The sequence below is a fragment of the Agelaius phoeniceus genome, chromosome 34, assembly GCF_051311805.1.
Source record: "Agelaius phoeniceus isolate bAgePho1 chromosome 34, bAgePho1.hap1, whole genome shotgun sequence".
NCBI classification, from domain to species: Eukaryota; Metazoa; Chordata; class Aves; order Passeriformes; family Icteridae; genus Agelaius; species Agelaius phoeniceus.
This window is the reverse complement of record NC_135298.1, coordinates 1719714-1735491: the sequence shown is the minus strand read 5'-3', so window position 1 is coordinate 1735491 and position 15778 is coordinate 1719714.

Sequence of the window (15778 nt, the reverse complement as noted above, 5' to 3'; positions counted from 1 at the left end):
ATCTCCAGGAAGCAGAGAGAGGATCAGGGAAGGAGAGAAAACAGAACCCAGCAATGCTGTGGCAGGGAGAGTTGAGAGATGTGCACAGGATCCCCTGCAGTGCAGCCCCTCCCTCTGAACAAGCCCCCTCCCTCCTGTGCCCCAGCCAAGCCTCTGCCCTCAGGCCCGGGGCTCCAAGGTGTGCAGCCCCTCCTGTGCAGGCAGAGCTGCAGCAGAGCCGTGGGGCAGCTCTGCAGGCCCGGGCCCAGTTCCCTCTGCAGAGCACAGGGCTGGGAGCAGCTGCCCGGCCCTGGGGGCTCTGGAGGGGCACAGCTGGCTCAGGGTGACGCTGTCCCCAGGGCCCGGCTCTGGGCAATGCTGTCAGGGCAGCCAGGGAAGGAGCTGCATCTCCCTTCAGCCAGTGCCAGCAGAAGGACACTTGCAAGTCCCTCTGAGATTTCAGTCCAGGCTGGGAGCTTCACCCCAGCATGCAAACCTGTCCTGGAGCATCTCTGAGTGATAAGATCCATGGGCAAAGGCAGAGGTGTTGTGACACTGAAAATGCTGCTGGGTTGGTGGAATGAGCAACGTGAGTCCTTGGCTACAGAAGTGGAGCTGGGCTCTGCTGGATCCATCTGCTCTCACAGTACCTGGGCGTTTGTAAGAGAAACATGGGAGTGTGAACATCCTCCAGCTGAGCAAAGTGAAAGCCCAGAGGAACTGCAAACAGAATGAAGTTACAGATCACCTGCCCCCAGTCTGCACTCATTATCTTGCCTCAGGGAAATCACTCTGTTCTACCAGAGGGCAGCAGAAATGCTCAGGGTTTCTGATATCCAAGAGTACCAGGAAGTCCATGGAAGGAGCTTAAAAAGAAAACATCAGAACTCTGAAACACAAGAGCATGTCCGTGTGTGTTACAAAGGAGGGTGTGTGGGAAATGGCTTTGATTTTGGTTACAGGTATCTCCTCTAACCCTTCACTGTCCTTTTCTCCATGAACAGGTGCCCACGTGCAGCCACAGCAAATGTCCAACAGCAGCTGCATCAGCCTCTTCCTCCTGCTGACATTGGCAGAGCCGGGGCAGCTGCAGCTCCTGCACTTCTGCCTCTTGCTGGGCATCTCCCTGGCTGCCCTCCTGGGCAACGGCCTCATCATCAGCGCCGTAGCCTGCGGCCACCACCTGCACACGCCCATGTTCTTCTTCCTGCTCAGCCTGGCCCTCCCTGACCTGGGCTCCATCTGCACCACTGTGCCCAGAGCCATGCACAATTCCCTCTGGGACACCAGCACCATCTCCTACACAGGATGTGCTGCACAGGTCTTTTTCTTTTTGTTCTTTATCACAGCAGAGCTTTCATTCCTGACCCTCACGTGCTCCGACTGCTACGTGTCCATCTGCAAAGCCCTGCACCACGGGACCCTGCTGGGCAGCAGAGCTTGTGCCCACATGGCAGCAGCTGCCTGGGCCTGGGGCTTTCTCACTGCTCTGTTGCACATGGCCAATACATTTTGCCTGCCCCTGTGCCATGGCAATGCCCTGGGCCAGTTCTTCTGTGGAATCCCCCAGATCCTCAAACTTCCAAACCCAGGGAACTTGGGCTTCTTGCTGTTTGTGCCTGTTTGTCATTTGGCTGTTCTGTGTTCATTGTTGTTTTCTCCTATGTGCAGACCTTCAGGCCGTGCTGAGCATCCCCTCAGAGCAGGGACAGCACAAAGCCTTTTCCACCTGCCTCCCTCCCCTGGCTCTACCTCTGTTTATCAGTACTGCAGTGTTTGCCTGTTGTTGCAGGCTCCCAGCCAGGTAATAATTAGCATTGTCTCCATGATTGCAGAAGGCTGATCCATGGCTTTATTCTACTATATTATATCATATCCTACTGTACTTATTAAGGAACTCCTCCCCTTACAGACAGTGCGATACAGCTTTGCCCTAATTGCTCAATCCCTGCAAACACCATGCAGTGGCCAGGCAGAGCTGTCAGCAAAGGAAGGGCCCAGCCAGGTGGGGCAGCCGGGGGATGCCGACAGCCTGCAGGGACAGAGGCGCAGGGCAGGGACACCGTGGGACAGCCTGGGCTGCACAGGGCACAGGGATGGGCAGCAGCTGCAAGACAGCCCTGACAGAGCCAGCTTGGGCAGCACTTTGGCCATGGCTGCTGGGCCTGGGGCCAGGAGGGGACAAGTGACCCTTGCAGGCCTGGGGCCTCATGGCCTCCTTGTCCCTGCTCAGCAGCCTGGCAGGGGCCGCCCCACGCTCCTGCCCCTGGCATTGCACATCCCCACATGCCAGTGCCCATCCCCGGAAGAGCCCTGAGCCAGGAGGGAGGGACAGGATCTGCCTGGCCAGGCCCTGGGGCTCAGGCCTTGGCCCTTGGCATTCCTGAAATCCAGGTGTGCTCAGCGCCAGAGCCACCTTTGCCTTGCTTGTGCCCACCTGGCATCACTGCCTGCAGTGTTCTGCTCTAGCTGGAACCTGGGGACACTTTCTCAGTCGTGTCCCTGACAGGGATCTCTTCAAAGTACAAGAAACTTCAGTGTTTCAAAAGAACTGAGTTTGTGAGTGTTTTGTGACATCACTGAGGGGATGGTGACATCACAGAACGGGCTGTGACATCACAGAGCTGGCTGTGACATCATAGAGCAGGATATGAGGCCATAGAGCAGAGTCTGCCATCACAGAGGGTGGCTCAATGGCATCACAGAGTGGGTTGTGACATCACCTGGTGGCTGGATAACATCATAGAGCAGGCTGTGACATCACAGAACAGACTGACATCACAGGGTGACTTTGTGACATCTGTCTTCTGTGACATCACAGCACAGCTGTATGACATCACAAGGTGACATAGAGTTGGCTCTGTGACATCATAGGGTTGTGTGACATCACATGGGCAGTGTGACATCACAGGTTCAGTGTGACATCACAGGAGCTATGTGACGTCACAGGGGCTGTGTGACGTCACAGGGGCTGTGTGACATCACAGGGGCTGTGTGAGGTCCCTGGGGAGGTCACTCTGCCCCGGCCCCCCTCACAGTTCCCCCCAGAGCAGTCCAACCCTGCTCGTGCACAGTGGGGTCCCCTGTCCCCCCGGGTCCCCCCGCCCCCGGCTCCACAGCCTCCCCCAGAGGATGTTCCACGAGATCGACCCCAGAGCCTGACACGGGGACGGGGGGCCGGGGCCCTGGGGGTGGCACAGGGGGACAGGGACCCCCCGGCAGCGTCCCCGTGTCCCCCAGGGCCAGAGCCTGGGCCAGGGCTCCTTCACCCTGCTACCAACGAGGCCTTGAGAGCCCTGAAAAAATCCCCAGCAAGAGAGCAGCAAAAACCAGATTTAATCTTAAGGGACAGCAGCACAAAGGTCCTTGGCAAGAGTCACTCTGCTCCTGACTGGACACTTCAGGCACTCCAGGGAAACAAAGCAACAACAAAACCAAACAGAATCCAGGCAATCAAACCAGAAATGAACCAAGAACTGTCCCTCTGGGTGTGTGTGTGACACTAGGACAGTGAGGACAAGGAAAAAAGGAATACGGCCTAAAAGCTTAACAGAGCTCAAACTTAACAGGACTTAACTTATACCTTAACCTATACTGATACTTTAAACTTCACAAATTTGCTAAAGAGCAGAGTGTAACAGCATTTAACCTAACTTAAACCTATGACTTTGCAATTTATCAGAGGAATAACACTTTACAATATTTAACTTAGCTGATAACTTATATTGAAGGTAACAACTTAGCAACTAAGAACAACTCTTAGCAGCAGGTAACTTCACTTAGACCTTGTGATTTAAGCTTCCCTACAGGCCTGACTGACTCAGCTATCCAAGGCACTCCAAGCCCTCAGAGAGCAGCATTTCTGCCACATTTCCCCAGCACAGGCACTCCTGTGTGCACACAGACACAAAGAGTCAGTGCAAGGCACCTGGGAGCAATTCCCCTGAGGGCAGGGAATGCTCACTGCTGATGCTTTGGCATCTCCCCAGCGGGCAAAGGGTTGAGCCTGGAGGAGTGGGGGAATCGGCCCGGGCTCTGTGCTTGTTCAGGATCCCCAAGTGCAGCAAACGGGAGAGTTCCCGGCTGGGAGAGGCCCCGCTCAGAGGGAGTCGCTGGCCCAGGAGAGCTCCAAGGGCTCCTTTTGGAGCGCTGTTTGCAGGGCCCCAAGAGAGGGGCTTCAGCCCCAGCAATGGCTCATCCTGGCCGCACTTGGCACCAACAGCTTTCTTTGGCAGGGTGAGAACAGGGATCTTGTGCCACGGAGGGAACAAAACCAGTTCCCAGGGCTGCTGCTAAAGGAACCAGGAGCTGGTTGGGCAGCAGCAGTGCCTGGAGCAGACAGTGTTTGTGATGAGCTGCAGAGGAGCTGAGCCCAGGGGCTGTTGGCCAAGGCCGAGGCCCAAGGAGCATTTCTCAGCTGGCAGGGCGGCCTGAGAAGGGCAGGGGGGAATGCACCAGCACAGGGCCATGGAACCAAGGGACCATTGTGACACTGTGGGGCCCTGTGAGACCAAGGGACCACTGTGACACTGTGATGGCCTCCTGACACCAAGGGACCATTGTGACATTGCTGGGCCTCATGGAACCAAGGGGACCGTACTGACGCTGTGTGGCTCCATGGAATGTAGGGATCATTGTGACACAGAGAGGCCTCATGGAACCAAGGGTCCATTGTGACACCAGGGGGCCTCATGGCACCATGGAGACCATTATGACACTTTGGGGTGTCATGGAACCAAGGGGCCATTGTGACACTGCAAGACTCCATGGAACCAAAGGTTCATTGTGACATTGCAAGGCCTCATGGAACCATGCAAAGACAATTAAGACATTTTACAGCCATAGGGAACCAAGGAGGGTTCCCGGGAACCAGTGAGACCATTGTGCCCCTGGGGGTCCCCACAGAACCAAGAGGACCATTGTGATATTGTGGGGCCTCGTGAAACCAAGAGGCCTTTGTGACACTGCAGGGCTGCATGCAACCAAAGGAGACCATTGTGACACTGCAGGGCTGCATGGAACCAAAGCTCCAGGGTGACACAGAGTGGCCTCCTGTCATCAATGGTCCATTGTGACACTGTGGAGCCAGAGGAGACCATTGTGACACAGCAAAGCCCCAGGGTCCAAAGGTCCATTGTGACATTGCAGGGCTCATGGAACAGAGGAGTCACGCGACATTGTGGGGCCTGGGGAACCACGGAGACCATTGTGACACTGCAAGGCCTCATGGAATCCTTGGGACCATTGTGACACTGCGGGGCCTTATGACACCTGGGGGCCACTATGACATTGTGGAACCCCATCGAACCTGGGGGCCAGTGTGACACTGCAGGTCTTCTTGTAATCAAGGGGCCATTGTGACACTGCTGGAACCCATGGAATCAAGTCACCATTATGACACTGCGGGGCCCCATGGGTCCATGGCACCATTGTGACACTCTGGAGCCCCATAAAACCAAGGGAACACAGAACAGCTCTGGCTGGTTTGGCCTCCCATGGGATGCCTGACGGGTCCAAGGGACCTTTGCATGTTGAGGGTCACTTCTCATCTGCTGCTGAAACACTGGGGCTCTGTGCTTTCCTTCCCAGTAGATATGAACTGTCCTTCTGCTCCAGGCACCCATGGCCAGAATTGGGATTTCACCTCCAAATTTGTTTCTATCCAGAGATTCTTCCCATAGGAATATTGCCAGGACAAGTCTGGCTGGCAGTGGTTTCACAAAGGTCACCTCTCATCTGTCCCCAAAACACTGGGGAGGTTCCATGCTTCACTTCCATGGGAAAGAACTGTCCTGCTTCTCCAGGTGCCCATGGCCGAGATTGGGTTTCCACCTCCAAAATTCCCTAAATCCAAAATCTGCTATTACTGACAAGTCTGGCTGGCCTTGGCCTACTGAGGCTCTCAGCTGCCTTCCAAACCTTGGGGCTCTGTGCTTTCCTTCCTATGGAAAAGAACTGTCCTTCTCAGCCAGGTGCCCATGGCCACAATTGGGATTTCACCTCCAACATTGCCTGTTGTGACAGACTGGAGGAGATTGTTGGCTCCAAACATTTTGTGTGGGGGGGAGGAAGGGGCAGGTCGGGCCTTGCCCTGCCCTGTAAGCCCAGCCCTGCCCTGCCCTGTGACCCCAATTCCCCCAGGGGCCTCCAGTGGGTTTACGGTTTCTACCTGAACCGCGGCACACTGAACCCCCAGCACCGCCCTCCGAGCCTGGGCACTGGGGCCCTCTTGGCTCTACTCAGTGCTGCTGCTGCTGTACTCGGGGCACCCCAAACCCCGGTAGGGACCCGTGTCCCCCCACTCCAGGGATTGTGCGCGACTCACACTGCCCCGATCCTCCCCGCACCCGGAGCTCCCTTCGGGGTTTGCGTGCCAACTCACCAATTCGTCTGCCACCCTCAGCACGCCCTGAGGGCGCCTACCAAGCCTGAAGGGGGAAGGCCGACCCCTTGCGTGCCACTCACATTTCTATTCCTCCCACGCCCGGAGGGGGCCCACCTTATCCCCCTGGGAGGCGTCTCACTCACTCAGGCTTCTCCTGCTTCCCTCCGTTTCTGGCCGGTCCCCTCACAGGAGTCCGGAACCGCGGTACTCGGAGGCCCACAGCTGCTTCGGGGCTCCGAGCTGCCGGGCCCCGTCTCACACACACTTCTTTCACTTGCCTCCTACTCCTGACACCGCCTTTACTTACCCATGCTCCTCCACACTCTTTGGTCCTAGGCTGCTGCCGACTGCTCCAGATAGGGCCAGATATCCCGCAGGCCCTCAGTCCTCTTTGGGTGGGGCCTGTCCCAGACCAGTCCCCAAGACTGTTATGAATGGCACGTGAGCAGCTCTTTAGTGATTTCAGCTTTACTGGAAACAGTCTAGGCAGGGGACCCATGGGGTGTGCTCACACCACCGCTCCTCCCCAGACGGCGTGGAGGAGGAGGAGGTCATTGATCTCATCCAGCCTCTGACAGTGACCATGGTGACACCGTGGAACCTCATGGAACCATGGGTGAGTTGTGACCAGGTGGGTCCAAGAACACCATGATGACACTGGGGAACCTCATGGGAACAAGTGGCCATTGTGACGCTGTGGATCCCCATGGAACCAAGGGAACATGGAACAGGCTGATGCCTTCAGTTTTAGCTGTCATATCTCCAGATTCTGTACTGCATTAGTCTGTAACTCTGGACTTCAGACAGAGTGTTAGCAAGTTCTCTTCACAGTGTAGTCAGACAAAACAATCCTTTTCCAGCCCCAGAACCAGATGCTGTTGCAGCTTCAGGCCCCAAAAGTGCAAACAACAGCAAATTGAGGAGAGCAAACTGGGAGGATGGGACTGCATCACCTGAGGCTGGAATTGGACATTTAACCCCAATATTTAAATGGACCAAACCTTAGAAAAGTGTGAAATCTCCTGACCAGTCATCCATTTTGAGTGTAGCCTTGGCTGGGCTCTTGTCCTGCTCAAGGTGAATCCTTTGAAGGCCTTGTAATAAATCCCTACTTTATTCCTTTAACTCTGCCCAGCCTCTGTTCCAGGGCGCCTCTCCAGGCATCAAGCTGATCAGTGCCCAGAGAGCAAAGGATTGCTCAGGAAGTCTCCCTCACCCTCGAACAGTCCCATCTGACCAGGGCAAAAATCCAGTGGGGAGGAGAACATTATCTTGGGCCCTGGAAGGTGTGTTCTGCCTTTGCTTTGCACTTCCTTTCCTTGGACATTTGTGACATCCACTTTGAGGAACTGAGGCTCATGGAGTTGGCACCAAATCTCCCATGGGGCTCCTCAAAGTGCACAAAGCCCAAAGCAGCTGTACCTCGACCAGAATTATTTTCAAGAATTAATTTTGTCAGGAGTGGAATTAATGAAAAAGATTTCAATGAGCAATTACCTCAAATGATTTTTTCCCATTTTCCAGATTTTCTCTCCTTAGTTTTCTTTTCATAAGAAGTAATATAACATTATTTTCTAATTGATATTGAAGCAGGGTGTTCCCTAAGGAAGTCTTGATTTGTAGGAAAGGTCTTCCTTGAGGTCAGGCACTGCCTCTATGGATAAAACTTTGCTTCTCACATTTCCAATACTGCCATTTCTCTGCTGGGCCCCCAGGCACCCGCATCCCTTTTCACCTTCTAGAAGGCACTGGGCTGCATCTCAGCTGCTTTTATTTTTTGGGACAGGAATGATGTTTTCTGTGGTGGTGAAACAGCAGCCAAAGGCCGACAAACTGAATCCTGACCTGAGCTGACAGAAGCCATGAGAAAGCTGACAACTCTTTGTGAGAACAGAGTTGTGCAGCAGTGAAAAACAACTTGTTTTTCCTGAGAAAGAGCTCTAGGACTGTGGAAAACAACCAACTTTCCCTGAAAAAGAGCTCTAGGACTGTGATAAACACTAGCCACTGGTATATACTGTCTTTTAACTCTTAGATAGAAAAATAAAAACTATCTCTCACAAACAACTTTTCCTGCACTTACACACCGGGGGTTTGAGTGATCAATCAATACAGGGTAACAACTTGTTACTGACCAAATGGGGATAGACAGGGGATGTTCTTAAAGAACCCTAAGAAAAGGCCTATAAAAAGACCTGATAAAAATAGCACAGGATCGATCCTTTCTTTTTGCCCTTTTATTGCACAGGTTTTTGGATGGTATGTTCCAGTTCACCCCCTGTATGTTGTATTTCCCCAAGTTGGATTATTCCAGGTTATATCCCTCCCCTTTTACCCTTCAATCATTTTAATCCCCACCCTGTATTCCAGTGCCTTCCCTATCCATCACTCTAAACTCTGCCCCTGTTCTGGACCCTTCCCTGTCAGTCTCCTGTAAACCCCTCCCCTGCAGGTTCCGCCCCTCTGGAATTCCCCTCATGTATGACGCCCCATTGGCCCATGTGAGCTGCCCTCTCCACCCCCTTATCCCATTGGTCCCTGAGATGCATTCCCCTCCTTTTGCTCCTCCCTCCCTGATTCCCTATTGGCTCAGCGATGGTGCCCGCCCGCAGGTCTAGTGCTGTATAAAATCCCGAGCGCACGGGTCCTTGGGGCTCTTTGGGCCCTGTTCTGTTTGAGGAATGAATGTTCTTCAGAATCTCACACCAAAGGCCTCCCTCTCCTCTTTAGTCTGCTCCTTGACACTGACACCATTCCAGCTGTGGAGCAGGTGGCTCCAAGGTTCAGCTCTCCCTGTTTCAGGGGAAGCTGTTCCCCACTCATGGCCCTGCGTCGCCCCTGAGCCAGCTGTGGACTCCAGTGTCAGCCCGGGGCTCCTGCTGGCCTGAGTCTGCCCTCAGGCAGGGCTCAGCTCCCCCACAGCATCTGGGTGTCACCTGTGAGCCCCGTGGAGAAGACACCTCTGTGCCCTCTGCTCAGAATTTCACTGCCAGGACAGCAGGAATGCAACCCAAATCTGCCTTCAGCCTGCTGGGTGGGGAACTCCTGCACCAGAGGCTTTCTCGCCATTCTGCTGCTCATGGCCAAGACATTTTCCCTGCCCCTCTGCCAGGGCAATGCCCTGTGCCAGTTCTGCTGGGAGGCTTCCCTGGGGCGGTGCTGGCACCAGAGGTTCCTTCAGTATTGGAACTGGAGTCAGCGAACACGACTGAGCCCTGCTGAGCTCTCAGGATGGCCGGGGACAACTGATCCACCTGGCCCAACCCGAAATTCACCCAAGTCCTGCTGGAGCCGATGGACCCAGCAAGAACGACCCCAGAGCCAGGTAGAACCACTCACCCTTTTCCAGGACACCGTGGTGGCTCCACCCCACCGTGGCCAGGCATTACAGGTGACCGTGTAGGGCCCCTCACCCAGGAAACCCCACAGCCCCGCAGTGCCCCGTAGACAGGTAGACCCAGCCGCCCCATCCTGCCAGGGAACCAAATTTCAAGACCAATAAATAATTTCAACATACTTGTGATACATGAAGATTTTTTTTTAGCAGTTACATTCTTTTGAGTAAATCAAGAATTTTGGGGGTGTTCTATTGTATTTGCAGGAATGTCCAATGAAGGCAGGAATGATGCATTTGACTCCATGTTCTCAGAAGGCTAATTTATTACTTGAGAATACTTTATAAATACTTTAAAATATATCTATTACTTTATAATACTGTATTTTATTAAAGAATACTATACTATACTATACTATACTAAAGAATACAGAAAGGATACTTACTGAATGTCCAAAAGATAATAATGAAAACTCATGACTTTTTCCAGAGTCACGACACAGCTTTCAAGACCTTTCATAGACCTTTCAAAATTTTGAGAAGTGAGCGGTCAATTCTCACAGGGAGAAAAAGTTTTAAAAGAAAGTTGTTTTGAATTTACTTTTTTTCTTTTAAACCCAGGCCATTCCTACCATGCTCACAGTGAACCACAGCCTTTCTCACCACCTGCACAGCCACCCTCCCAGTCAACCCACTCCCCCTGGACTCTGCACAACTCCCAACACACCATTTGTCTGGGGGAAGCACAGACTGTGTCAAGGCAGCAGAGCCCAGACCTGGCCTGACTTCCCCAGACCACTGGAAAGGAGGAAATCCAGACCCACGGACACACACACGGACACAGAGCAAAGCTTTGCTCAAAGGGTTTATTGACTATTGGTTGATTATTCTTCAGGGGAAATGGCCCAGGGCTTAAAGGGTTCAGGGGGTTCCTGCAGGGATGATCATCTCCTCATGCCACTGGAGAGGAAAAAGGACACTGGTCCTTGCCAGCCTAAAAGACAAAGCCCAGAAGGTGACCCCTGGAGCCCACTGGGCCATGGCTGGGCTTTGTCCCCAGCCCTGTCCCTGCAGGCACGGCTCACCTAGGCATCCAGAGAGGCAGCCAGGCGCTTCTGCCGCAGGAGAGCCCGCAGCTCTTCAGCCACAGGGGGCTGGGGACAAAGGCAGCGTTAGAGACACACTGGGGGCACTGGGCTGCACTGGGAGGCAGGGGAGAGCAGGGGGGCCTTGGGGAAGGGGCTGTGGGAGCAATGGGGTGCAGGAGCTGCTGTGCTGCTGCCCAGAAGCACTGGGCTCCTGGCCAAGAGGCACAGCTGAGAGGCCCAGTGTTTCAGCAGCAGATGAGAAGTGACCCTCAACATGCAAAGGTCCCTTGGACCAGTCAGGCAGCCAATGGGAGGCCAAACCAGCCAGAGCTGTTCTGTATTCCCTTGGTTTTATGGGGTTCCAGAGTGTCACAATGGTGCCTTGGACCCATGGGGCCCCGCAGTGTCATAATGGTGACTTGATTCCATGGGTTCCAGCAGTGTCACAATGGCCCCTTGATTACAAGAAGACCTGCAGTGTCACACTGGCCCCCAGGTTCGATGGGGTTCCACAATGTCCCAGTGGCCCCCAGGTGTCATAAGGCCCCGCAGTGTCACAATGGTCCCAAGGATTCCATGAGGCCTTGCAGTGTCACAATGGTCTCCGTGGTTCCCCAGGCCCCACAATGTCGCGTGACTCCTCTGTTCCATGAGCCCTGCAATGTCACAATGGACCTTTGGACCCTGGGGCTTTGCTGTGTCACAATGGTCTCCTCTGGCTCCACAGTGCCACAATGGACCATTGATGACAGGAGGCCACTCTGTATCGCCCTGGAGCTTTGGTTCCATGCAGCCCTGCAGTGTCACAATGGTCTCCTTTGGTTGCCCAGTGTTACAATGGACCACTGATGAAATGAGGCCCTGCAGTGTCACAATGGACCTTTGGTTCTCTGGGGACCCCCAGAGGCACAATGGTCTCCATGATTCCATGGTGCCCCTCAGTGTCACAATGGTCTCTGTGATTCCATGGTGCCTCTCAGTGTCACAATGGCTCCTTGGTTCCATAAGGCTGTAAAGAGTCTTAATTGACTTTGCATGGTTCCAAGTGGCCCAGCAATGTCACAATGAACCTTTGGTTCCATGGAGTCTTGCAGTGTCACAATGGCCCCTTCGTTCCATGACACCCCAAAGTGTCATAATGGTCTCCATGGTGCCATGAGGCCTTGCAATGTCACAATGGACCCTTGGTTTGATGAGGCCTCTGTGTTTCACAATGATCCCTCCAATTCATGGAGCTACACAGTGTCAGTACAGTCCCCTTGGTTCCATGAGGCCCATCAATGTCACAGTGGTCCCTTGGTCTCACAGGGCTCCACAGTGTCACAATGGTCCCTTGGTCTCACAGGGCCCCACAGTGTCACAATGGTCCCTTGGTCTCACAGGGCTCCACAGTGTCACAATGGTCCCTTGGTTCCATGGCCCTGTGCTGGTGCATTCCCCCCTGCCCTTCTCAGGCCGCCCTGCCAGCTGAGAAATGCTCCTTGGGCCTCGGCCTTGGCCAACAGCCCCTGGGCTCAGCTCCTCTGCAGCTCATCACAAACACTGTCTGCTCCAGGCACTGCTGCTGCCCAACCAGCTCCTGGTTCCTTTAGCAGCAGCCCTGGGAACTGTGTTTGTTCCCTCAGTGGCACAAGATCCCTGTTCTCACCCTGCCAAAGAAAGCTGTTGGTGCCCAGTGCAGCCAGGATGAGCCATTGCTGGGACTGAAGCCCCTCTCTTGGGGCCCTGCAAACAGCGCTCCAAAAGGAGCCCTTGAAGCTCTCCTGGGCCAGCGACTCCCTCTGAGCGGGGCCTCTGCCAGCCGGGAACTCTCCCGTTTGCTGCACTCGGGGATCCTGAACAAGCACAGAGCCTGGGCCGATCCCCCCACTCCTCCAGGCTCCCACCAGAGCAGGCTGTGGTGCCTTCCCCTCCACGTGAACAAGCGGCGGCGACTCCGCTCCCATGTGAGCAACCGCTGCTGCCGACCCTTCCCAAAACCGAAGAAAAACAGGTAACCATCCCCAAAGTCAGATCTCCCATGGCCTATTGAACGAGGCAGCGAATGAGGAGGGCAACCACGGGAGACAGTGAGGATGAGGAAGAGAAGCCCCGTTTCTTCCCTTTACGGCAGGTGCCGACGGCTCCTGGAGTTATTGGCTTTGTACACGCCCCGATAGACACCAGTGATGTGCGAGCGTTCAAGAAGGAGATGGGAAAATTAATGGATGATCCTTTGGGGGTGGCAGAAAGGCTAGATGAATTTCTAGGGACCAGCACCTACACCTAGGAGGATCTCCAAGGGATCATGAGATCGCTGTTCAACAATGAGGAGAGGGACATGATCAGACTAGCTGTGATCAAAGACTGGGAAAAGAGAAACCCCAACAGGGAAAGCGGGGATGAGAGATGGCCAAACCAAAAATTGTCCTGGAATGCCCAGACGGAGGAGGGGAGGCAGAAAATGCTAATTTTCAGAAATATGATAATTCAGTGTATCAGGGAAGCGGTACCCAAGGGACAGAACATGAGTAAGGTACTCAGAGAGTGCCAGGAAAAAGATGAAACTCCCACGGAATGGTTGGAGAGGCTCCGCAAGGGCTTGAGAATGTATTTGGGCATGGATCCCGATTCTCCGATCCGGGCGGTTTTGCTAAAAACTCAGTTTGTAGCAAAATCCTGGGAGGACATTTGGAAAAAGTTAGAAAAGATACATGGGTGGCAGGAAAAGGGGTTGCAGGAGCTGCTTCAGGAAGCCCAGAAAGTCTACATGAGACGAGACGAAGAGGAACAGAAGATCCAAGCTAAGGTATTGGTAGCTGTGGTAAGGGAAGCACAAAAACAGGAGCAGGGCAGAGACACGGCGAAGAAGGCACTGGCAAAGAAACAGAACTCTTCCCAAGGAAAAGGATCAAATGATCAGAGGAGAGATTTCGAGTGCTATTACTGCAAGCAAAAGGGACACATCCAAAGGAATTGTCCCAGCAAAGCCAAGGACCAGGCAATGTTTCAAGAAGTTTTGGGGTGTCAGGGGCTTTTCAGTTTGGGGTCCAGAACACCAAGGGAGCCCTTGATAAAATTAAAAGTAGGACCCCACAGGCAGGAGATGTGGTTTATGGTCGACTCGGGGGCGGAACGGACAGCGGTGCAGCAGCTGCCACAAGGGTGCTCTCTGAGTGACGACTCAGTGATGGTAATCGGGGCAAAAGGGGAACCCTTTGAGGTTCCGATCATAAAAGATGTAGAAATAGAAATGGAAAACAAAAGATGTATAGGACGTATATTAATTATACGGGATGCGGATTTTAATTTACTGGGGCGGGACATGATGGTAGCCCTAGAAATCGGCTTGGCAGTGGAGAATTCCCGGCTCAGAGTGAGAATGTATAAACTCACCGTTCAGGAAGAGGAGAAAATAGACCCGAAGGTGTGGTATGTTGAAGGGGAAGCTGGGAGGTTGGACTAGAGCGGATTTGTGTCGAAATTGGGAGACCAGAAGACCCTATACGGGTCAAACAATATACGGGTCAAACAATATCCCACCGCCATGGAGGGGAGAAAGGGATTGAAACCAGTGATTGACGAATTGATAAAGAAAGGAACCTTGGAGCCATGCATGTCTCAGCACAACACCCCAATTTTGGCTGTGAAAAAGACAGATGGGAGCATTAGGCTGGTGCAAAAATTAAGGGCTGTGAATCAGAGCACTAAGACTTTGTTCCCCGTGGTCTCAAATCCTTACACTTTGTTGAATAACATTTCTCCTGAGGACACGTGGTACAGCGTGATTGACTTGAAGGATGCTTTTGGACCTGTCCTTTAGCAGAGGGCAGCAGAGATTATTTTGCATTTCATTGGGAAGACCTGGAGACGAACAGAAAGCAGCAGCTCAGGTGGACATCGTTGCCTCAGGGCTTCGTGGATTCCCTGAATTTATTCAGGCATGCACTTGAGCAGGTGTTGAGTCATTTTGTACCAACAGAGGGGACAAAATTGCTACAATATGTAGACGATTTGTTGGTTGCAGGCCCAAGGGAGAAGGTTGTAAGGGTGAGCACCATTGAGCTTTTAAACTTTTTAGGGGAAAAGGGGTTGAAGAGGGCGAAGTTGCAGTTCACAGAGCCCGAGGTCAGGTACTTGGGACACTGGTTAACCAGGGGAAAAAAGAAATTTGATCCAGAGAGGGTGGCAGGGATTATTGCCTTACCACCCCTGCAAACAAAAAGGGAGGTCAGACAGCTTTTGGGGTTGTTGGGATATTGCCAGCAGTGGATTGAAGGGTACAGCGAAAAGGTGAAGTTTCTATACGAGAAACTCACCACAGAACAAATCAAATGGGTGGAGAAAGACAAAGAAGAATTCAGGGGAGTCAACGAAGCACTCACAGCAGCACCAGTGCTGAGCCTCCCTGATGTGAAGAAACCCTTTCAGTTGTTTGTGGACGTGAGCAGTCACGCAGCACATGGGGTGCTGACACAGGACTGGGCAGGGGTCAGGACACCGGTGGGTTACTTGTCGAGGCTTTTGGATCCGGTCAGCAGGGCTGGCCCACCTGCGTGCAGGCGATTGTCGCTGCAGCATTGCTGGTGGAGGAAGCCAAGAAGGCAACCTCCAGCGCACCGCTGGTAGTATTTGCACCGCACGACGTGCGGGACATACTACAGCAGAAGGCAGACAAATGGCTCACTGATGCTAGATTGCTGAAGGATGAGGCCATTTTGATTCACTGGCAGGATTTGGAATTGAGAACAACAACCGCACAGAACCCTGCACAGTTTTTGTTTGGGGAAGCTTCAGAGGAGCTTGTTCACGATTGCATGGAGGTGGTTGAATTACAAACAAAGATCAGAGAGGATTTAGAAGAGGAAGAGTTGGATGAAGGAGAGAAGTGGTTTGTGGATGGATCAAGCAGGGTAGTTGATGGGAAAAGGAAATCAGGATACACAGTCATGGATGGACAGACGGGAAAAGTGATTAAAGCAGGTGCCCTGAGTGCAAGTTGGTCAGCACAGG